Source organism: Cynocephalus volans, chromosome 1, assembly GCF_027409185.1.
Source record: "Cynocephalus volans isolate mCynVol1 chromosome 1, mCynVol1.pri, whole genome shotgun sequence".
NCBI classification, from domain to species: domain Eukaryota; kingdom Metazoa; phylum Chordata; class Mammalia; order Dermoptera; family Cynocephalidae; genus Cynocephalus; species Cynocephalus volans.
This window is the reverse complement of record NC_084460.1, coordinates 22893558-22918373: the sequence shown is the minus strand read 5'-3', so window position 1 is coordinate 22918373 and position 24816 is coordinate 22893558. Positions and strand designations below refer to the sequence as shown.

General features: G+C 44.1%; 1 pseudogene; it reads right to left on the bottom strand.

Moving 5' to 3' along the window:
• Window positions 1-3594: 3594 nt before the first annotated feature.
• LOC134369251 (U1 small nuclear ribonucleoprotein C-like) lies at window positions 3595-7277 on the bottom strand (annotated as a pseudogene).
• Window positions 7278-24816: the final 17539 nt, after the last annotated feature.

Genomic DNA, 24816 nt, shown 5'->3' with positions numbered 1-24816 from the left:
GAATAGTATAAAGAATTCCCTACATACTTTGCCCAAATTCCTCAAATGTTAACGTTTTTACCACATTTGTTTAATTCTGCTCTTTCCCCTCCACATACTTTTTTCTGAATCATGTGAGTCGTAGACATGATGCCCCTTTACTGTTATGTAACCTTATTCAAATTTCACCAGTTGTCCAGGTAATTATATATGTAACATATATATATGTTTTATTTATATATATATATATACACATACACACACACTTTTTTTTTTGGCAGTTGGCTGGTAAGGGGATCTGAACCCTTGAACTTGGTGTTACATATATTTTTGACTGGTACAGTTTGAGGGGCTCTGCAGTCGCTTTGAGAACAGGAAGTAACCTCCCTGCCTGCCTCCCCCGCTTCTATCTGCTCCATCCCTCAATCTGATAGAAATGATGGAAACACTCCTCTGACTGTGGTACACAGCATGGTGAGGCAGTGGTGTTATAGGACCAGCAGAGGGCAGTTTGGGGCCAGGAGTGAGGTGCAGGGCTTTGGCATGAGACACGTCAGGGGGGATCCTGGCCCAGCATTCACTAGCTTTGTGACCTGGAACAAAACACCCAACCACTCTGCTTCCTCCTCTATGAAATAGGGATGTTTGGGAGAATATGTAAAGCCTTTGCCCAGCTCCTGGCACCTAGTAATCATTCAACGGAAACTTTCGTTTGTAATTTTACTACCTTGGTCCTAGAAGTGACTTTCTCAGGGATGCAGGGAAGGACCTGGCACCAGTATTTCAGTGAGAGCAGAAGCAGGCTAGACATTGAGGCTGGGGGCACAGAGAAGGAAGGGAACTCTTGGGAATGAAGGCAAGGGGGAATGAAGTAATAACTGTAGCTGGGTTTACTTACCTTGGGCACCCCAAGGCCAGTTGGAAGTAAAATTCACACTGGAATGTTGACTGATCATTTCATGGTATTAACCAGGCTACTGGCAGGTTCTGGAACCCCCTTCCATGGACTCCTTAACAAATATATTTGTATTCTTTCCCAATTTTTGGGGGGAGTGCCTGAGTTCAATTCCTGACTCGATTGCTATGGGCTGTGTGGCCTTGGGAAAGTTACGTAACTTCTCTGTGCTTCAGTTTCCTCATCTGCACAATGGAGGATAGGAATAGTATCTGTCCAAGCCGTCATTGTGAGGATTAAATATGTTAAAACAAGGTAATACTTGTCCACTACTTGGACTAGCTTCTGGTACACTGTTATTATTTCAGTGTCTCCCCACCCCCTTTCCCTCCTGACCCATGTGCTTGGCCTTTTCATATCACCCCCATGTGGTCCCAGTATGGGTGGAGGAGTTACCCTTGGGTCTGGACCTCTCTGCCCCTGAATACAACTTTTCTACAGGCAGCTGCTCACACTGAACTCTCCATAGCCACCTGTCAACCATGTGGAATTTCTGTCTGTTCACAGGCTTTCTAACTGTCCATATTTATTGCTGCAGATGTACCAGAGAGCAAGGGATCTATAGAAAACAAACAGTGGGACATGTGAAAATGACTCAGAGGCAACAAGAAGAGGCTGTCAAATACAGGACATTTTGAACATCAACGAGGATAATCACTTCAATTGATTGAAACATATCAATTATGTTTAAATACATGAATTCATAATGATACTTAAACTCAATTGATCACCATTTGACGATGTCAGTAAGCCCAATCTATTTCTAAAACTAGTAAATGAAGGGAAAGAATCAAGCATTTATCCATTATCCAGCATTTATTTCTAAATAAACTGTACCATTGGTATTAAATACCTGTTGCATAAAGATGAACCAATGAGCAACCTAGGTGGTAATTTTAAAACTGGAAAATAAAGTGAAGGAATTAAGAGCGGGAAGCAGATCTACACTTATATGGTCACCTGATTTATGGAAAAGGTGATAGAGCAGTGGAGAAAGGGTGGTCTTTTCAATAAATGTGCTGGGTCAATTAGATATCTGTGGTGGAGAAACTACCTTAAATCTCACACTGTACCAAAAAAAAAGTCAATTCCAGATGAATTGTAGGTCTAAATAAGGTAAGGTAAAACAATAAGGTAAGGTAAAACAATAAAGCTTTTGATGAAAACATATGAGACCACCTTCATGACCTTGGTGTAGGCAAAGATTTCTTGAATAGGACACAAAAGGACTAACTATAAAAAAAAAAATTGATAAATTAGATTAAAAGGCCACTGTGTTGAGTATCTTCAGGGATGTAATGGTTATGAAACCTGGTTCTTGTCTTTATGGAGCTTGTAATTAAGCCTGTTTATTGTTCTCTTTTTCTTTCTTGTTTTTAAAGAGTAGATCTTTTAAAGCTGGCTGTCAGGATCGAGATCCTACTCTCCCTAGGGGGTGGGCTACCCGCCCCCCGCCATCCCCCTGCTGTTAACTTGCTGAGTGTCTCCAGAGGGCATGTCTGCCACTTAGTAGCTGATATTTCTCTCTTGCCTTGACGAGATGGGCCTCTATTTGGAGGGGTGGTTTGGTAGTTGAGGATTGAGAATGAGGTGGGAGGGGGAATACAGGTCTCCTCTGCATCGTTGATAGCTGATTTCTGTCTTCAACGTGTTAAGGTTTGTAAATTATCTGTAGGTGATGAATAAGATTCTGTAAGGAGAGGGGTGGTTCTCTTCTCTGAAACTGTCCCTCTCCTTAAATTCTGTAAGGAGAGGGGATAAGTTCTGTGAACTTAACCAGGAGGCATTTAGGGAAATGGAAAAGTTGCTGTACAGACTTCACTGAGCTCAGAGATGGTGCCTCGCTCTGCTCATCTCCCTCCCCTCCCCTCCCCTTCCTTTATACTCTGGGCTAGGTGTGGGGAGCCTTGGGCCTCGAGTATTGACAGGAGTCAGAGAAAACTCAGAGGCCTGGGATTATTCTTTCATTTATTCACTAAAGTATATGCAAAGCCAAATATATCACCCCCTTCCTTTGTTAATGAGAGAGACAGACATTTAAAATGAGCCATTACAACTCTGTGTGGGAAGGTTTACTAGTAGTTCATTATCAATTGCATCTGTGAAAGCTTTCCATGGACCAAGTATTGTGACTAACTCTTCATCTGCACCATTTCCTTTTTTTTGTTGTTGTTGTAATTCATGTGAAAAATTAACCAACTGTGCTGTTTATTATTTCAACCAACAAAAGCTCTAGAAGTATTAGATTTATGAAGGTCCTGCATAAGAGAACTTTACTAAATAAAGGCAGGGTGCCCAATGGGACGCACTCTATAGCTGAGGAAAAAGCTTCTCATGCAGAGGACGTGCTGGAAGAGAATGAGCTAGAGAATCACAGCTGTAATGTTTCATCTTCTTCATAATACACAAAGAATACAGAGAGGAGGAGAAAGGGAACACACTTTCAGCTAGAAGTCTTGACAGTTTTATTTTCGCATTTCACAATGCAGATGAAAACTGCCCTTTCCACTTCTCCCCTCCAAAACTATTCTTTTTAACAGGAAGGGAGAGCAAGTCTTCCTTATCATGCTGTTCAAAAACACCCAGTCACAGCACCATGATCTCCTGGTGAAGTAGAACAAGTAATATAAAACTGATATAAAGAGGCCTCCCCTTTATTCTTATCTGTTGGGTCATGTCATTCCTGGCCAAATGGGCACCGTCATGGGACGGGCAGGGGGTCATTGGCATGTGGCCTCCCATAGGTGGCCTCATTCCAGGAGCAGGTCCCACTGGCATCCCAGGAAGAGGAGGGCACATCATTGGCATCATGGGAAGGCTCCTCCATATGGGATGCTGGCATCATACCAGGGTGAGGAAGACCCAGGAGACTGGGGGAAGTGGCATCATTGGCCTTGCAGAGGAGGAGCAGAGAATGGAGTAGGAGGTATCTTTCATGTTGAAATGCAGCCATTGTTTTGTCAATCAGTCTCTGAGCCTGTTCTTCCATCCATTTCTGATGGTAGCTTATCACATCTCTTTGTGGTTCCTACCACTGCAGTGTGTCTTTCTCACAGATGGAGAGTCATAGGTGAGGTATGTATTGCAGTCATCACTATAGAACTTGGGCAGGTTGCGCTGCAGGCTGTTGGCCACTCCATTCTACACCACCAGGAAATGACACCTGCCCCATGTCCTTTAATCCTCAGAAAATCCCTGTGAAATAAATATTATTTTACCTATTTCATACATTATGAAATAAAATTGAAGCTCATAGGAATTTAACAAATTGGTCAAGTATATTGTTAAGGGTACCAAGACAATCCTCTTTACAGGTCCTAGACCCTCAGTCAGGTGCCATTTGGCAATAGCTCTTTCTTTTGGTGGAGAAGTTAGGGCATTTCTCTTGAGCTAAAGTCCTTCAAGGTACTTTTCAACTTGGGGTTTCCATAATTTACCTGTCCTGGGAAAAGGCAAGAGCCTGAGCTAAGTGGCATAATCAAGATATGATGAGCTTAAAATTGTTTGTTGGACCCGAATCTTGTAATAATATCATGGTTGTCAGTTACAAGGAAAATGGTATGACCAGTGAGGCATTTATGACCTTCAGATTCTTTCAAGTTGATGGTTTAATTTATATAAAATATATATTATATGTGTTAAATCTATGTTATATATACCATATATATTAAATATAAGACAATGGGAAGCATCATAAGCTATGGTTGAGTGATATTGGTTCTAATTCTGACTTTTCCATTAACTGTTCTTTAGTAAGTCACTTATCTTTTCTGGGCTTTATGAGTGAAATATTTTATAAATTTTATAAATTTATCAGTGTAGCTACCTCTGAGAGAAAAGCCAAAATAACAGTGGTTTAAGCAAGTGGATTAAGCAAGATAAAACTTTATTTCTGTCTTACGTACAAGAAGTCTGAAGGTCAGGCCAGTGTGATTTGGTGTCACATAATTATCAGGAGCCCACACTCCTTCCAGCTTTTGGTTCCATTGATTCTGTGGTCCAAGATGGCTGTAGGAGCACTAAACATCACATCTACATTCCAGGCAGCAGGAAGAGGAAGGGAGGAGGAAATGTCTGCTAATTCCCATTTTAGGTTTTCCAGAAATCTCACGCAGACACTGCAGAATGGGCCACGAGGAGAGCTAGCACCTCCTCCATAGGCAGGGAGCTGCTGCCCAAATGCCAGGCTCTAGGGACAAACAGCCCTGCCGAGGAGACTGGCACCTTGCTGCCACAATGCAGGCAGCACGAGGCCTAGCCCTGCCCCTTCACCCTCATGAAGTTAGGGCTTGGGCACTGGGGCCTCGGTTACCACTGCTGCAGAAAACCAAATATCTCCACAAGCATGTTGACCAGTAGAAACAGCAGAAGTTAGAGAAGTGGGAATTTCGGTGAAGCCAGGTCACACACAGAACAGACTGGGAAATGTACCCTTTAATTTGCTGGTAGGGAGGCAAGGGTGGAAGCAGACATGGACAGGTCAGAGGCTGCTTCAGTAATCCAGGTGTGGGCGCTGATGGTGGCTTGGACTAGGGTGGTAGGGCTGGAAAGGGAGAGGCATGGAATCCCTTGGATGTATTTTAGAGGTAGATGAATTGGGTGTGGGTGGAGAGGGAAAGAAGAATCAGGAATGAGTCTTAGGTTTTCGTTTTGCCCAACGGTGGACAAGGTATCATTGTTCCCTTGTGAGAGTCTCCCTACTTAATATAGGACAGAGGCTGTTACTAAGACAGGGAGAGACTCGAGGGAGCCAAGCACAACTGGGAGAAGGTTGTGAGGATGCTTCAGAGGGGAGAGGACCCTTGTTTCTTTCTTTCCCTCTCCCCACTTTGGAGAGCAGAGCTGCTTATAGCAGAGTTGTCTTCATTCGGGAGTTGATAACACTGGCCAGGGCTGACTGCTTTGCTGCGTTTGTTTGTGTCATCTTTGTTTTGACAGCCTCTGTTTTTCTGGCATTTGGTGGGCGTGAGCATAATTAGGTTGGCAGAAATAACAGTAGTGCTTACTGTGCCCACTGAGTAGGATTTGAATGTCATTTGCATATTGTAAGTTCCTCTGTGAAAATTACTTCATGTGTATGCTGGAGTCTGAAGAACAAGATTTAGAGACCTAAAGGAAGAAGAAACTTAACTAACCTGGTAAGCAGCTGCTTTGGGTTGGGCTTCAGACCCTGAGACAATGATCTGAAGGCAAGCAGTTTATAAGGAGCTCAGGAAAGACCTGCAATGGAGTGGAGAAGTGAGACAGAGAAGTGTGTAATAATGAGCAGGTTGCTGCTGGGGGCAACTGGGGCTTAATCTCCCTGCAGAAACTGTGTAAAGAGCACTTCTCAGAGTTGTCACCTCCAAGAGGTAAGGCAGTTCCTCCAACCTGCTTCTGTCATTGTCTGAGGAGAGCTTCTGGGGGCATCAAATTCTCTAGCATGTCCTACCTACTGCATCTGCAGGCTGAGAACATTCCTGCAGCCAGAGGTGGCTCTTAGACAATGAGTTACAAGTGCTTGTTGTAGGAAACCACTGCACAGGAATGATGAAGGCCAAGGGGACATGGGCAGGCCCTGACAGTGCTGCTGTAACAGCTGTTAAGGAATCTTGGCAGTTGTACCCGAGGTAGTGGCTGGGAGGGCATGCAGACTTATTCTTAGCATAACACAAAGAATACCATTGTTGCCTGTGGCAGTTTCATGGTTTGAGATCCTAACAGCTTATAAACGATAGAAAAAAAATGTCCCCAATTGGTCCATATCTAAACTATTCTTTTTTTGTGTGTGTGACTGGGAAGGGGATCATAACCCTTGGCTTGGTGTTGCCTGCATCGCGCTCAGCCAGTGAGCGCACCGGCCATCCCTATATAGGATTCAAACCCGCGGCCTCGGCGCTCCCAGTGCCGCACTCTCCCGAGTGAGCCATGGGGTTGGCCCCATATCTAAACTATTCTATGAATTCCTGATATTTCATTCAACTATTCTTTTTTTTTTTTCTGCCAGCTGGCCAGTATGGGGTCTGAACCCTTGACCTTGGTGTATAAACACCATGCTCTAACCAACTGAGCTAACTGGCCAGCTTCTATTTTGTTCTTTTAAGTGAATAGGCAGCTGATATCTATCCTGTGCAACTTCTCTGCAGAAGTTATGGATGGGGGGTGGTAGGTCTTTCCCAGGAATGCATGCATAGAGTATCTGGATAATTGGCTGGCTTTAATTTATTGATACCTGGCTTGTGTGGACTCAGCCTGCCAGGTACTGTGGTACAGATCACATGTTACACAGGGTGCCAGTGGCTGGGATCATGGGGTCTAAAATGCAGCCCAGCTCACTCACCAAGTCCTTCTTGCAAGGAGCCATGTCTGGAGGGTGTATCTTTTTCTGATTTATACAAAGTTGCCATATGAGTTAATGGATGTACTAAATAGGAAAAGTGAATTTAGAAAAGTATGGATTTATATCCACAGTATGTTGTTAGGGCAGTCATCGAGCATAGTAAAGGTACTGTATTGGCATTTGGGGGCTGATATGAAGATGGTAGACGTAAGTAGTTCTGGAAGATGACAGATTTCTTCCCAAATCAGTCCCAATACAGACTGGCCCTTGTGAGGTCTCCTAATTGTTAACCTAAGAAGGACTTAAATGGAAAGTCAAGTCAGTCATCTTTAAGAGCACCTTCTACTTGAAAACAATAGTAAGGGGGTGGCCTTCAGACAATGTTGGACGAGAATTGATGGGTAAATAATGCAGCTCCTTTGCTCAGGCGGGCTAACTCTGAGGTATGTTCTATGCTGTCTCCCAGAATTGCCCAGAGTGGTGTCCTGCTTATTAATTCTTTTATCATCCCTCAATTACTCACCCCACTACCCCTTCCCAGTGTTTTCTGGGATCACCTCCATAATCTGCTTGCACTCAAATCCTGTCTCAGGCTCAGCTTCTGGAGGACCCACCTAAGAGACTGCTATCTTATTTCTCCTCCTCAGTGGATTCCCCTTTTTCTGGGATAGATCACAGTACTGGCCCCATCTCCGGTCATATTACTGGACATATCCTTCTATAGACCCTTCCTTCCTTTGTATCACTGGGACTCCTTTCCTCCCACTTCCTCTTCTACAATCTCCACTGTATTTTTCCAAGCCCCAGCAGGCAACTTCAAAATTATTATGTAGAGCACTTTAACTGTTCTTTATCCTCACCTCTCTCATCTAAGCTATGCCCACGGGGCTTTTTAACCTTCTCTGCCAACCCCACCTATCAAGGTGCTTCAGTAAAGAAAATACAGGCCTTCCCCTACACGTTTTGCTTGCTTCTCTGAGTATGAGCAGTTGTTCAAACTGCAGGCAGCCAGGAAATGTATTTTTGTCATCATATCTGACTGTGAGCTCAAGATACACTTAGAAGGCTTCCTGCCATGGCTGGAAAGTGCTTTTCATTCACAGAGCATTCAGAGTAAGACACACTCTTTGTCTATCACATGAATGATGACAAGTAGAGATAGACAAATTGTACAAGAAAATAATGTTCTTCATGAAATTCTTCTAAAAGAAATGGGATGAGGACACTGGATCTTATTATTTAAAAAATTGGAATATAGCTTCAAATTGTGAAGCAACCCCAAGCATACACTTGAACTTAATCATTTTTCTTGAATATCCAGCATAGAAATGCTAGCGTTCAGGCTGGCTCATGGCTCGCTTGGGAGAGTGTGGTGCTGATAACACCAGGGCCACGGGTTCGGATCCCTATATAGGAATGGTCGGTTTTGTAAGAACCCAAATGCCCCAAGGGATCACACCCTGATCACATAAGCCCTTCTCGGCCGCACCCCATCATGGCGCTGGTTGCCCTTCTCTTCCGCATTCTCCTTCCCACCGGCGCGAATCGCACGCCAATCAGCTCCCCCCCAAGCCCCATGCGGTATGCTAAATAGGGATTGTATTTTAAACCAATCAGCTTTCCCTTAAAGCCCTACATATATGTGTGTGTGCTGCCTAATAAACGAGCTCTCTCTGGTGGATCGTCAACTGGTGTCGACTATTCCTTTCATTTGGTGCCGAAACCTGGGATGGAGTTCCCCTCGAGCGGCGACACTTTTCAGATCGCAGCGGTAACACTTTCCGGGTTGCCCCTCGGGGCTCCCTCGAGTGGCAACACTTTTCCAATCGCAGCGGCAGCATTTTTCGAGTCGCCCCTCGGGAACTCCGTCCCGCCAGGACCGGCCTCCCTTCCACCGCTCACCACTGATGGTCCACCCTCGTCCATTCTTTTCGGCGCTGGCTCCTTCCGCTCACCACTGGCTCATCATTAGGTAAGCCCCCTTTCCTAAAGGGCACCAGCCCTTTTTCAGGCTACCGCAGGGAGTCTAGCCGTGATCGTCCAGTAGCCCCTAACACCCATACCCACCCCACCATGGTCTTCACGACCACCATAAATTCCCAAATTATAACAGGTTCCAAAGCCCCGGTAAACTTTTACGTTCATTTTTGGAGGTTAAAAGTCCCATTCTGTTCTCTTCTTCTCTCTTTCACCCTCGTGTCCACTACTCTCTTCTCTCCACTTCCTGGGTCCGGGACCCAACCAGAAAATCCTGGCACTAGGTTCCTTCAGGCACCGGGCTTTTGCCCTAGAGAAGTGGAGGTCTGAGTGACAACCCACACCTCCCTTCTCTCCTCCTGGTTCGTACCTAAACCTGCCGGGACTGACGTGACCTACTGGGGATGCCCTCTAGGATCCCGCCTTTCCCAACCGGCCGAAGATCTGTCTTATCACTAATCTCTGTCTGATTTCTGTCTAAATTCCCATTAAGAGACCAGAATGGGCGCTTCCTCCTCCTCCCTAGGGGACTCTCTACTTCAGTGCCTTCTGAAAAACCTCACCAACCTTTCCCTCAGGTTGGATATTAAGCCCAAACTCCTCACCAAATTTGGTACACAAGATTGGCTACAAGACCTCTTTAACTACTGCCAGCGCCTAAAAAAATGGAAGGAGATCCCCTACATCGAGGCTTTTCACCTCTTGGCTCAGAACCCCACCCTCTGCTCCTCCTGTGCTCCCTCTCAAGTCCTTTTAGCCTGTAAACCATCTTCACAGTCACCCCTCGATTCTTCCACCTTCGACCCTGCTGATGAACCCCCACCCTACTGACCTCCTCCTCCTCCCCCAGTGCCTCCGGCATCCGCTCCTCCTCCCCCATCATCCGCGTCACCTTCTGCACCTTCTGCACCTCCTGCGCCATCCACTCCTCCGTCTTTACCCTCCCCTACTCCTGACCCACTAAGCTCCCCTTTCACCCGTTCCCGTGGACCTCCACCCGCCCCTTTAACAATCTCCCCACTACGTGAGGTAGCTGGGGCTGAAGGAGTAGTTAGGGTCCATGTTCCCTTTTCCCTAGCTGACCTTACAGAATTAGAAAAAAGACTAGGCTCTTTCTCTACCAACCCTACCACCTACATTAAAGAATTCCAATGGATCCTGCAGGCCTACAGCCTCACACATCATGACATCTTCATGCTCCTAGCCAATACCCTCCTCCCCGAGGAACGCCACAGGGTCTGGGATACAGCCCAAACCCATGCCACTCACACCCATCATACCAATCCGGATCACCCCCCAGACCCCCAAGCAGTCCCAGAACAGGAACCTAATTGGGATTATAACACAGCCCAGGGAATCCAGGCTCGAGACCGTTTTGCCTCTTGCTTAATAATTGGCCTCAAAATATCGGCTCGCAAGGTCGTCAATTTCCAAAAAATTCGAGAAATTTTCCAAAAAAAGGAGGAAACTCCCTCCGAGTTCCTCAATAGATTAACTCAGGCCTTTCAACAATACACTAACTTAGATCCCAACTCAGAAGACGGCCGGCATGTCCTTATGACCTATTTCCTGGCCCAATCCTACCCCGACATTAAAACTAGACTTAAAAAATTAGAGCTGGGTCCTGCAACCCCTCAGACTGAAATCCTGTCAGTGGCCTTCAAGGTTTTTCATAATTGGGAGGAGAAAAAGGAACGTCGAAAACAAAAGGCCGACCACGCCAACTTCCAGATGTTGGCCCAGCTTATCAAACCCCCTGGGCGCCCTCCCACAGCCTCTACCTCTAAGCCTCCCCCTGGAGCCTGCTTTAAATGTGGAAAGGAAGGGCATTGGGCAAAGGCTTGCCCCACCCCCCGGCCACCCACCACTTCTTGTCCAAAATGCAAAAAGAAGGGACATTGGGGATCTGATTGCCCCCTCGCCCGAAGGGGTGAGGGACCACCTGCCCCACAGTCCCCTGAACCGTGGACACCACCTATGGTGGGCCTCGCTGAGGAGGACTGATGGAGCCTTGGGCCCTTCCCGACCATCTCTATAACAAAGCAGGAGCCCAGGGTATCCATGGTTGTGGACGGCCACCCAATATCTTTCCTCCTGGACACTGGAGCCACCTTTTCGGTCTTAAGGGAATATAAAGGCCTCACCACCTCCAGCAGCTCTCCTATAGTCGGGGTAGGAGGTAAACAAATCTTTCCCCAAAAAACCCCTCTTTTAACCTGCTGCCTTCAAGGCACTCAATCCGTTTTCTCCCATTCCTTTCTAGTCATGCCACAATGCCCCATCCCCTTGTTGGGTCGGGACATTCTATCACGGCTTCAAGTCTCCATTATTTTGCCCCTGTCCTCTTCCTCTTCCCCCATTTCCTTCCTCCTAGCGCTAGTTCAAGCCCAAGATCCTACTAATCCCACCCCTCCAAAGAAGTCCTTACCCATCTTAACGCACCCTGTTAACCCCACAGTTTGGGACACTGCCAGCCCTGCTCTGGCCCAGTGTTCCCCTGTACGCATAAAACTAAAAGACCCCTCCAAATATATTTGTCAGGCTCAGTATTCATTAACCACAACAGCCCTCCTCGGGTTAAGCCCCATCATTCAGGACCTATTAAAAAAGGGGTATCTCCGTCCCACTCGCTCCCCTTTCAATACTCCCATACTTGCTGTGAAAAAACCCAATGGCGCCTTTCATCTTGTCCAAGATCTCTGCCTTGTTAACACCGCTGTCATTCCCATTCACCCCCTTGCACCACATCACCTCAAAGACCTCCTTACCTATGAGGCTCTCCAATCCCTCCCACCTTCCAGAATCCTAACCCTCCTATCCTCGTTTCTGGAAAATCCTGCCCTATCCTTCACTACCTGCCCACCCCTAAACCCGCCTACCCTACTGCCTATACCAGATTCCCCCAACACCCCTTTGCACAACTGCATAGAAAGCCTTCAAAATTTCATACCCTACCGCTCCTCCATCTCAGAGGGCCCCCTATCTCACGCTGATCTCACATGGTTCACGGACGGGTCCTCATTCAAGGAAGGAAACACTCATTACGCAGGGTATGCCATAGTCTCCCTTGATTCGGTTATAGAAGCCCAACCTTTACCCAAGGGTACTACCAACCAGCAGGCCGAACTTATCACCGCCACGCGAGCCTGCATTCTAGCTGAAAGAAGAACTCTTAACTTATACACTGACTCCAAATATGTCTTTCATATACTTCTCTCTCATGCCGCCATATGGAAGGAACGCGGTCTGCTTAACACCAAGGGTAACACAATCACCAACTCAGCTTTAATCTCCACATTAATTGAGGCATCCCATTTACCTTGTAAATTAGGAGTCATTCATTGCAGAGCCCACCAGAGGGATGATTCCCCAATCACTCGCGGGAATTGTAAGGCCGACCTTGCCGCACGCACTGTGGCAATGCACCCACAGACACAAAACCAACTTCCCATTCTTCCATACGGCTCCCAAGGTTCACAGACACCCTCTCAGCCTCAACCGCCTAATGATGATAAGTCCTCTCTCTTTCGCTTTCTCCATGACCTATTTCACTCTAGCCCCCAAGCTTTATCCCAGTTTTTACAAGCCTTCTTCTCAATCACCCCATCTGACAAAGCCCTCTTGCAAAAAATTTCCTCCTCATGCACAATCTGCCAGCGTACCAATCCTCATACCCCTCTCAAACCTGGGCCATACCCCTCCCACCAGGCTAGAGGTCTCACACCCATGGCCGACTGGCAAGTCGATTTTATGCACATGCCTTCTGTCCAGTGCCTCAAATACCTCTTGGTGTCTGTTGATACCTTTTCAGGATGGATAGAGGCATTCCCAACATCCAACAAAAAGGCCTCCACCGTAGCCCAGACTCTCGTTTCCCAAATCATCCCACGATTTGGGATGCCCACTTCCATTCAATCTGACAATGGACCTGAATTTACCGCCCAGATAATACAGAAACTCTCCCAGTCACTCTCTCTCCCCTGGCACCTACATTGCCCTTACCGACCTCAGGCATCTGGAAAGGTAGAGAGAACCAACAGAACCTTAAAGGACATACTAACTAAATTGTCTCTGGAATTACGCCTTGATTGGGTCCGTCTTCTACCTCTCGCTCTACTCAAGACCAGAGCTCTCCCAAAAAGGCCCTCCAATCTTTCCCCTTTTGAAGTCATGTATGGTAGGCCCCTCCTACCCCCGGGGATCACAGCAACTGAAGGACCCATATCACCCACCATGGCCTTACTCTTGCTCTCCCACCTTCGCACCGAATTATGGAAGTACCAGGACTGGCTACTTCCAGATCCGTCACTTTCCAAAAATAACCTTTCACTCAGCCCAGGCCAATTAGTATTCTACACTTCCCCGGAACCCAACCCCCCCCAACCCCTAAGTGGGAAGGCCCATGTCCTGTCATCCTTTGCACTCCAACTGCTGCTAAACTTGCCCTGCCAGGTAATCATGTTACTCCATGGATTCATATTTCCAGGCTGAAGCCTTACACTCAGGATCCGCCCTCGGCCACCGAGAACTCCAATAACAAGCTGCAAAAGAACTTAACACACCATTCTTTTAAGTGCATCCCTCATCCTACTGACCCTTTCAAACTCCGCCTATCCCGGACCTCAGCCTTACCCCCAATTCCGGAGACATGAACCTTCTCCTTGGCCTTCTCCTGTTCTTTTCATTTCACCCAGGGAGCTTTCAGGCCCCTCTGCCAGCTCCCCAGGGTCACCCATTTAAACCTGGCAACAGATCATTTCTGAAACACTCATCTTTCTCTCTCTCTCCCGGAAATTGTTTTCTCTCATGTGACTGCTCCTGGCGGCCATCCCCTTAAACGCTTCCCTTCCTCAACCATTTATAACCACACCTTCACCCCACCAGGCTCTTTCTTCTGGTGCAATGGAACCCTCTACCTCCATCCAGTCTAATCTTACTGTCCCATGCCTTCTTGTCACCATCGTCCCTCAACTCACTCTGTACTCCAATTCAGAACTGTTCTATCTTCTTCATCCACCCTCAAAAAACTTGAAGGGGCTCTAACTTCCACTGCCGAATCTCTTTCCTCTCTACAGAGACAAAAATCACCTCTTTAGCTCAGGTCACCCTCCAAAACCATAGAGCACTAGACCTCCTCACTGCAGAAAAAGGAGGTACTTGCATCTTCCTTGGAGAAGAATGCTGTTATTCCTCATAACCTGCCTTTTCTTGCCCTGCATCATTCTTCAAGCCCAAATGGGAAAAATTTCTAATCAGGCCTTTAACCAGCTTTTACTTAGAAACTACCAGCTTCTAGATACCGATGAACCCCCCGCCTCATCTCGTGAGCGCCTCAGCCGATGCTGAAGAGACACCACCTTACAGAGGAAACGCATTCCTACACGCCCTCGCCACCGATGCCTGGTTGCCCCTTCCAGTCTCCGACTACAAACAATGGAACCAGTGCATGTGCAACTTGTGGCTTCAAGGAACATTTATGGACTTCTCCCCTTTTGAAATTACTTATTTCTCCACCCTCCTTCTAATGGGTATTTATGTACCTTCCTCCCTTTGCCCCCCCACAACGCCCCAGTTCAGCAGGAAGTAGCTCGATGACTTCAACGTCCCCTTTCCTAAAACAAGAAAAAGGGAGGGATGTAAGAACCCAAATGCCCCAAGGGATCACACCCTGATCACATAAGCCCTTCTCGGCTGCACCCCATCATGGCGCTGGTTGCCCTTCTCTTCCGCATTCTCCTTCCCGCTGGCCCGAATTGCATGCCAATCAGCTCCCCCCCAAGCCCCATGCGGTATGCTAAATAGGGATTGTATTTTAAACCAATCAGCTTTCCCTTAAAGCCCTATATATATATGTGTGTGCTGCCTAATAAACGAGCTCTCTCTGGTGGATCGTCAACTGGTGTTGACTCGTCCTTTCAGGTTTGCTCACTTGGGAGAGCGTGGTGCTGACAATAACAAGGCAAGGGTTAAGATTACCTTATAGGTAATCTTTAAAAAAAACCCAACCCCCCCCCCCCCAAAATGTTAGCCTCCATGTCCTTGACTAGACCAGCAGCATGGACAGACTGTGGAAATGCTGAATTAACTTCTGGAGGCAAGGTGGGTTTGAAAATAATGCATTCCCTAGTCCTATGCAACATTGTATTCTATGGAGCCTTGAAAGATGCAGTTTACCACCAGCACTCCATGCTTCCCTGAGCATTTCCAGTGAACTGAAGGGCTGCAGGCCCCTGTGTGGGGTAGAGGGAGAAGGAGGCATGGGTGTTGGGTGGTGGAGCACAAGCTAGGGAACTTTTTGCCTGCCTTCTCATTCCTCATTTCCATTTGGCCACCCTAGACCAACTCTTTGCCTCAAAGACAAGAAAACAAAACAAAACTAAACTCAGCTAATTGAAAATCTGTCCAACCCTGGGATCCAGCTGGGTGATCAAGATGTTACAATATGATGGATTACTCTGTAGCCCTTGTAGTCAGGTTCTAGAGAATTACAGGGGTAATTCTCTGAGTTACAGGGGTAAATGCTCACAGTAGACTGCAGACTGCAAAACAGAATGTACAGGAGGTCCCCATTTTGATAAATTGTATAGACGGATGTAAATTATAAATACATTTGTAATTTACTCCCATACACATGACACATGCTTATATTACACATGCATGTAAATTATTTACAGAAATTGTATGTACATAAATGTGGAGAGTAGACATGAACGTATTCCTGTAGACAAGAACAGGTACATTGGGAGGAAGGGTGATTTGGAATTTTTGGAAAGATACTATATCTGTGTTTTCAGAATGTTTTGTATTGACATATACTTCTTTTATAAATAGAAAAATATGCCAAGAAAAATAAGACTGTCTTTCCCCTGTTTCCATGATACCGACACAGTTTGAGCAAAACTACTTCTCCCAGCTTCCTTTCCTGCAACCTCAGATGTGGCTCTATTGTTCATACTAACATATTTCTCCTAAGCTAGGGGTGGGATGCTGTTAAAAGGTCAGTAGATCTGAGACCCAGGCTCCTTGCCCTTAGCCTCCATCCCTGTGAACAAACCACAGTGTGCCCTGTAAGTCCCGTCAGACCCCACTACTGACCGTAGTTGTGGTGGATCTTGCTCTTCACTGTCCTGTACATCAGCTTAGACAATCGAGAAATTACTTTTAGTTCAGAGATGGCCCCAGCTCACTACAGCATTGCCCCACTCAACCACAGAGATAAGGTCCAACGAGGGCTCAGCAGTTCCTTACCAAAAAGTAATTCATTGCCAATTGTTCAGGAGAGGATGGTAAAAATTATGGCGATGTATCTTTTCCCCACACAAAATGGCAGAAATCAATAGCTATTTGAGTACTTCTCTATCATAATCTAACCATCAATAAGTCTTTGGGTAAGATCATGTTGTTATAAAGCATTCACCTATTAATGATGTTTTAATATCCCCCGACACCAGTACAGAGTGAAGATGTTCTATAAACAGAAGACAATGAGCATGCCTGGTCTAATAGCTTTTCTCTTCCACTGCTATTCAAACCACCCCTAATGCAGGAGCTCTCAAACTGAGAATTCTTTGCAAAACAAAGCTTGCTTCCCAGCTATGTAAACAACCCTTCACGTGCCTGGGAAATACACACTAATGAGATGTCCGAGTCTTAGCAGCACTTCCACAGATAAAGAGTGCTAGGAGAACTTGTTATTGGTGTCCTCTGGACATTGGGAATAAGAAAATACTATGGCCAGGGTTTTCTAGCAGGGCTGGGAGATGAGATTTCCAGGCCAACCAAACATCTTGGCCTTTGGAGAGCTAGTCAGTGTAGGTGACTATAGCCAGGCACATACCCTTTCTCTCGCACACATACATTACCAACTGTAGAGGACACCATAGTTGTTCCACAAGATTCCTTTATCAGCCAGAGTACCCAGCTCTCAGTTGCTGTGGGTGTTGGCTGCTAACAGCTCACAGTTGCCCCTTTCTCTGCAGATTTTTCCTTGTCCAGGATCTTCTTTGCTCAGGAAGTTCTGGCAGCCCACAGCCAATGAGGCACTGACATGGAGGTACAGACAGCCAGTTCCCATGCCTTAAGGCAGGATGAGCTCTGTGATACAGTTCACGCCTCAGAGCTCCCCATGGACCAGGCTGAGGCTAGACTCCAGCTGAGACAACATCCTTGCTCAGCTCCCCTGCCCCCTCCTATTTCTCCTTCCCTGCTTCTTCTGAGACTTACCCTCGATAAATCACATGTACGCGAATCCTGTCTCAGTCTGTGCTTCAAGAGACTTAACCTAATCCTGTGAATTGTAAAGAAATCACTCAAATATGCTTGACAGGAATACTTTTCAGAAGATAATTTAGTTGTTCTTTGATGATTCAGAACATACTGCTAGACTGTGCAGTGTCACTGGGCTCTTATTATGAGCATCAATTACTTCTACAGGTAGGAAGAAACATCCTTGAACAGAGCTCTCCTATGACTAGAGAATGCAATTATGATTTAACAGCAGTCAGAACCCTGCCTGTCTGGGTCTGAATGAAACAAAATCTGATGGCGCTGCCAGAAGTCAGAATGACATCTTCAGTCTCCAGTCGACATTGTCCTCATTGACTGTCATGGGGCAAAGCCACTGTGCTCTTGCAGGTGTGCCTTCCTGCTTTCCCAGCACTTCTCACTGGTTGTCTCATTTATAGACATGTAGAATGTTAGTGCTGGGAGGCCCCTCAGTCATTCCTCCACCACGTATTTATTAAGCCCTGTCGAATTGTGTCCCCCAAAATGATATGTTGAAGACCTAAATTCTAGAACCTCAGAATGTGACCTTATTTGAAAACAATGTCATTGCAGATATTATTAGTTAGGATGTGGTCATACTGGAGTAGGGTGGGCTCTAATCAGATGTGACAGGTGTCCTTATAAGAAGAGACACAAAGAGAAGGTGGACATGTGACAATAGAAGCAGAGAAAAGAGCGATGCTTCTTCAAGCCAAGGAACACCAAGGATTGCTGGAAAAAACACTGGCAGCTAGAAGAAGCAGGGAAGGCTTCTCCTCTGCAGGTATCAGAGGGAGCAAGGCCCTGTCGACACCTTGATTTTAGACTTTTAGCCTCTAGAACTGTGAGTAAATTTCTGTTGTTTTAAGCCACCCAGTTTGTGGTACTTTGTTCTGTCAACCCTAGTAAACTAATACAAGCCCTTACTGAGTGCCCGTCTTTATGGATTATCCATTTTAACTTTAAGGCAAGGACATGCCTTGGTCTCATTTCACTTTAGCCCAGAAGATGGAGCTCACAGGTTGGACTGAATTCTGTGTGAATGAATTCTGACTTCACCATATCCAGCTGTCTCCATCTGGGCTTCTTTGTCACAGACAGTTCAGAAGGACAAGCAGGAGGGTATGTCAAATCACCCAGAGCTGTTGCTGAAGAAATAGATGATGCTTTGTGTTTCATTACCCTCAATCTGGTTGATGAAAGTCAGGGAGAACTCAGTAAGCAGTGATCTTGGAGGAATCTCAGCTGAGCAGTGCCTGCTATGTAGAGAGACCGTGTCTGCAAGGTGGGGTTGGTCATAGTGGTGAGGCCCGAGTCCCCACCTTCCTCATTTCTTTCCTCTGCTTTTTCCCCTGTCCAGGGGAGTTTCTGAGTGTTTGTTGTTAAAATTCTTTGCCCTGATTATTTTTTATTGCTGCACTGCTTCTACCTCTATAGAAATTAATCTAGAAAGCAATCACAGAAACTAGGCCTGGCCTCTACACAGTCTGCATCTGGATTGTTCACTGGAGCCTGCAGCATCACCCCATCCTAGGCTCACCCATTCCATCAGAAGCCCCTCTATTCTTCCTGTTTTAGGCGCTGCATAGACAAAACCATTTCCAGAGAAAAATGTGCACTCCACAAGAGGCCTCACCTGGGGACCCATATGATTCAGTCTAATGTAATCATTACTTAATTTCTCGAAACATATTCACCTAAGGCAAGATTCAAAGCTAGTGAGAGTAAGCATAAATCCACAGTTCAGGAAGTTTTCTTAATTTTTTTTTTTTAGTGGAATCTAGCTCTTTGAGAACAAAATCAAAATCTTCCTCAACTTTATATCTTTGCCCTTCTGTTCTCCCTATTACAGTACTTGATTATTAATCTAAATTCTACAGTCCTTAAGGCCAGACTCAATACAGATTTCTTCCCAACCAACTAGGACAAAAAGTTATCTTCCTCCCAGAAGCCCAGAGGAATTATTCATTCAACAAGTGCGATGCTGATCGTATGGTTTTAAGTCCTCTCTTAATGAAGAAAATACTCTCTGATGTCATACATAATTGTCAGAAATTTCCTAAAATATGAGCAGGCAGTCCTTATGATGTCTAATGTTGAAGTTCTGAAATTTAAATTTTGCGTAGCTATTGGGAAGCTAGGTAAAAATGCAGATTACCAGGCCACAGGCCAGAGACTTGGATCCACTAGGCCTGGGCTTACCCGAGTTCAGCATTGCTCCAATGTCTGTGTGGTACTTTCCAGTTTATAAATTAGTTTCTTTCATTGCCAGACTGAAGGACGATTTTTGCTAAAGCAATATCTAACATGATGTACCCACCTGAGACTCCAAAGGCATGTATGAAGTTAAGAATGTGGGGTAACGACAGACTAGGGAAAAGCAGAGAGAGACTTCTTGTTATTGTGGCTCTAGAAAGGGAGGCTGGTTCGTCACAGGTGGGGCTGGCTCATTGCTGGTGAGGGCTGGAGAGTGATGGGCACCTGTTGTCGAGAATGAGCCCATGATCATAACCTTCTAGAACACTGATCTTCTAAAGAGGGGTGCTGGATGAGCCCCTGGATGGCAGAAATGAAATGTTAGAGTGCCTAATGTTATTTAATTTGTATTTAAAGCTTTGCTAGTAGTGCAGGTATCAATAGAAACTGACATTCTTGCTAGGTCACAGGTTATGAGGTGCTCATAGGATGGGGGAAAGGAAAGGGTGCTCCCCAGCATGGAGGGGCTGCCTGTGACATCCTTACACCCTCTCTGTGGCTTAAGTGTGCCTGCCTAGTAATTTATACTCCTCAAATAAACAAGTGGCTTAAAAAGATTGCTGCAAAGAATTCACAGGTTGAGGATACTAATGACACAAGTCCAGCAGATTACAAGAAAATGGGGGAGCTGATATTCTTCATTCTTAGAATCAATAAATTATAAGGTTAAAGACAATGACAGTCCAATCAGACCAGACCAGGAGCTGGTAAAAAAAATAAATAAATAAAATCAGAATTATTAAGAAATCTTTCTGGATTATTGATTTATAGCCTTAGGTATATGTGTCTTAAGAAATCAAGTAATGATAGTATTACAGTGAATCATATGAAGTTGACAATATTCAGCTATATTTTGATATAAAATGGGCAATTCAATACTGTTTAATCCAACAGAAAGTTATCATGATTAATATGACATTAAAAAAAAAAAGCATCCAGAGGCTGACAAAGATCTATACTTTTTCATTTGTTTTTAAAGTCATGGGGAAGACTTGATTCAGACCTTTACAAAATTTTATTAAACTTAATGATAAATACTTACAAAGCCCCTTTTGAGATTTTTTATTTAATAGTAAAAGATAAAAAGCTATGCATTACTGTGTAAAAAGTTCTCATCCTGCTGGAATAAAAACAATTGAAAGAATAACTGAGAACAACACAGCAGCAAAATTAAAATGCAGTCCTTGGTGGGCAGATATGGGTAAGTGGAAGACACAGAAAATATTGCTGGAGATTAGGAAAATATTAAAACAAATTACACAGGTGGGAAATTTGCAATATAATTTAATAAAAGTACAGATGTTCCTAATATGTCTCAGCTTATAATGCTTGTTAGACTTTGTATCAGTAACAAAATGAAAGAACTATTTTCTAATGAGCCATGAAAGGAAAGATGAACTAGATAAGATACTCTCAACAAGTAGTGACTTTTGGAATGAAAATACTATTGGATGAAAAATAAAAAGTAAAAATCCTGTAGCTACCAAGAATCATCTGCTTTGGTTTAGGAGAGGAATAGAAAGAATTTTGGGGGGATAATATTGAACATCCGATAAAAAATGCATTTACCATTGTTTTGTAGGCCAGGTGTTGCAGCAAAGAGGTGGAGTTCAGAAATTGATGTAGCTTGCTTTATAAAGACATTTTATAAGGGCAAACAGGAAAATTCTTTTTTTTTTTTTTTCTTTTTTGTCTTTTTCGTGACCGGCACTCAGCCAGTGAGTGCACTGGCCAGTCCTATATGGGATCCGAACCCGCGGCTGGAGCGTCGCTGCGCTCCCAAGCGCCGCACTCTCCTGAGTGCGCCACGGGGCCGGCCCAAACAGGAAAATTCTTGACTGCATAGGAGTTCACCGATTATCTTGTGGCCAAGTTTGTAAAAGAGCTTCTAACTTAAAGATGAGTTACACAGTTTTCCTTTAGAACAGGACAAATATTTCAAATTTGGGAACCACTTCTGGGAAGACAAATCATTGTCCATAGAATTGACAGATGACAGTAAGGGCTCAGATTGGCAGAAAGTGCAGAAACAAACACTGGTAAATCAGCAAGGTTCGTTTATGTCATGGATGGGGAAGGAACTTGGCATAGTCAGAATTCACTGCAAAGAGATTATTAACTAGGCCACATAAAGGCATATACTTGTGCACTAAATCTGCTCCCAGAGGTACAGGATGTCAGATGATAACATCTGAATTCCATCAGGCCTTCTGGAAGCCTGTTTTTCTGGATCCAGACTTCTGCATTAGGGCCAGAAGTACGTCATCACCCTCAGAGTTTATGGTGTGCAATGTTATTGTGGGTCCCAGTACGTTCAGGCATGTACACAGCTTTCTGCGTCCCCTCTGCCTACTCAGGCTAACACAGCCTTGTCCAGACACATTCCTGAATTTAGTGCTGCAATGCTGAACAGGGCCTGTGTCCCAGCTGTCTTTGGATTAAAAGGGACTTGAGAGACCTAAAAACCAGATGCAATGTGTGTCCTTGTAAGGATTTTGGTGGCACAGATGGACCAAGTGCCAAAGACATTTTGGTGGCAATTGGGAAAATTTGAATATGGATTGGGTACTAGGTGATATAAAGGAATGCTTGTTCATTTTGTTAGATATGATAATGGTATAGTGGTTGCTATGGTCTGAATGTTTGTGTCCCCCCCCCAAATTCATGTGTTGAAACCTAATCATCAAGATGATGATATTAGGAGGTGGAGCTTTTTGGAGGTGATAAGGATAGTACCTTATTAAAAATCCCAGAGAGCTCATTCACCCTTCCACCATGTGAGGGCACAATGAGAAGTCATCACTCTGCAGCTTGGAAGAGGGTCCTCACCAGAACCCGTCCATGTTGGCTCCCTGGTCTTGGACTTCCCAGCCTTCAGAACTGTGAGAAATAAATTTCTGTTGTTTATAAATTACCAGTTTATGGCATTTTGTTGTTGCAGCCTGAATGGACTAAGATTGTGGTAATTTAAGAAAATGTCCTTATTTTTAGAGATGCATGTAAAACTATTATGAGATAAAATTTCATTTTCTGTAATTTATTATAAATACTTAAGCAAAATGTTAGATGGAGAAAATCTGGCAAAATGCTAAGAATGATTAGGTCTAGGTAATGGGTACATGGCAAATCATTACACCATTTTTTTTTTTTTACTTTTCTGTATGTTTGAAAATGTTTTTTTTTTTTTTTTAAAGATGACCAGTAAGGGGATCTTAACCCTTGACTTGGTGTCGTCAGCACCATGCTCTCCCAAGTGAGCTAACCGGTCATCCCTATATAGGGATCCGAACCCATGGCCTTGGTGTTATCAGCACTACACTCTCCCAAGTGAGCCACGGGCTGGCCACTGAAAATGTTTATAGTAAAAAAATTTATAGTAAGTAATAAGCTAACAAACACAGTCTGTAACATCAAGGTGAAAATGATATTTCAGCATTGAGTGAGAAGATAAATTTTTTGGGGGGGTAAAATATATAGAGAGAAATTTGGAAAGTTTTCATCATATTATTTTATTGATGAAAGAAATACAAGTGGGTCCTTTGCCAAGTCTCCTCCTGCTGTATTTTTTTTTAAGGGAAAAACAATGAATAAACCAAAAAGGAAATTAAGGAAACAATTCCATTTATAATAGCATTAAAAAGAATAAAATATTTAGGGACAAACCTAAACAATGAAATGAAGGACTTGTACACTGAAAACTTCAAAAACATTGTTAAATGTTTTTTTTAAAGAGGACACAAATATGAAAAGAAATTCTATGTTCATGAATTGGAAGACTTAATATTGTTAAGACATTCATATACCCACAGCAAACTACAGAGTCAATGCAAACCTTATCAAAATATCAATGGCATTTTTTGTAAAATGGAAACATTTATCCTAAAATTCATACAGAATCTTAAGATACCCTGAATAGCCAAAACAATTTTGAAAAAGAAGAACAAAGTTAGAAGACTTGCACTTCTTGATTCCAAAACATATTACAAAGCTGCAGTAATGAAAGCAGCATGATGCTGACATGAAGATAGACAAATAGGCTAATGGAATAGAACAGAGAACCTAGAAAAAAACCCTCGTGTTTATGGTCAAATGACCTTTGACAAGGGTACCACAACCATTCAATGGAGAAAGGACAGTGTCTTCAACAAATATTGTTGGGAAAACTGTATGCAAAAGAATAAAGTTGGACCCTTACCTTAATGACAGATAACAAAAATTAACTCAAGATGGAGTAAATACCTAAAAGTGATACTTAAAAATATAAAACTCCTAGGAGAAAACATAGGGGAAAACTCCATGACATTGGACTTGGCAGTGATTTCTTAGCTATGACAACAAAAGCACAGGTAACAAAAGCAAAAAATAGACAAATAAGACTACATCAAACTTAAAAACTTTTGTGCATAAAAGAACACAATCAACAGAGTGAAAGGGAAATGTATGGAATGGGAGAAAATATTTGCCAATCATATTATCTGATAGTGGACTAATATACAGAATATATAAAGAACTCCCACAACTCAACAGTAACAAAAATTAAATAACCTGTTTAAAAAATGGGCAAAGGGTTTGAATAGGCATTTCTCTAGTGATGATATTTAAAAGTCCAATGAACATATGAAAAGATGCTCATCACAAATCATCAGAGAAATACAAATCAAAACATTAATGAGATATCACCTCACACTCTTTAGGATGGGTGCTATAAAAAAAACCAGAATATAACAAGTGTTGGCAAGGATGTGGAGAAGTTTAAACCCTTGTGCACTGTAGATGAGATTGCAAAATGGTACAATTACTATGGAAAACAGTATGGAGTTCCTAAGAAATTAGATATAGGCTACCATATGTTCAGTAATCCCATTTCTGAGTATATATCCAAAAGAATTGAAAGCAGGGTCTTGAAGAAATATTTGCACACCCATGTTCATAGCAGCACTATCCACAATAGCTAATAGAAAGAAGCACCTAAATGTCTCTTGATGAATGAATGGATAAACAAATGTGGTAGACACATACAATAGAATATTGTTCATCCTTTAAAAGGAAGGAATTCCTGTCACAT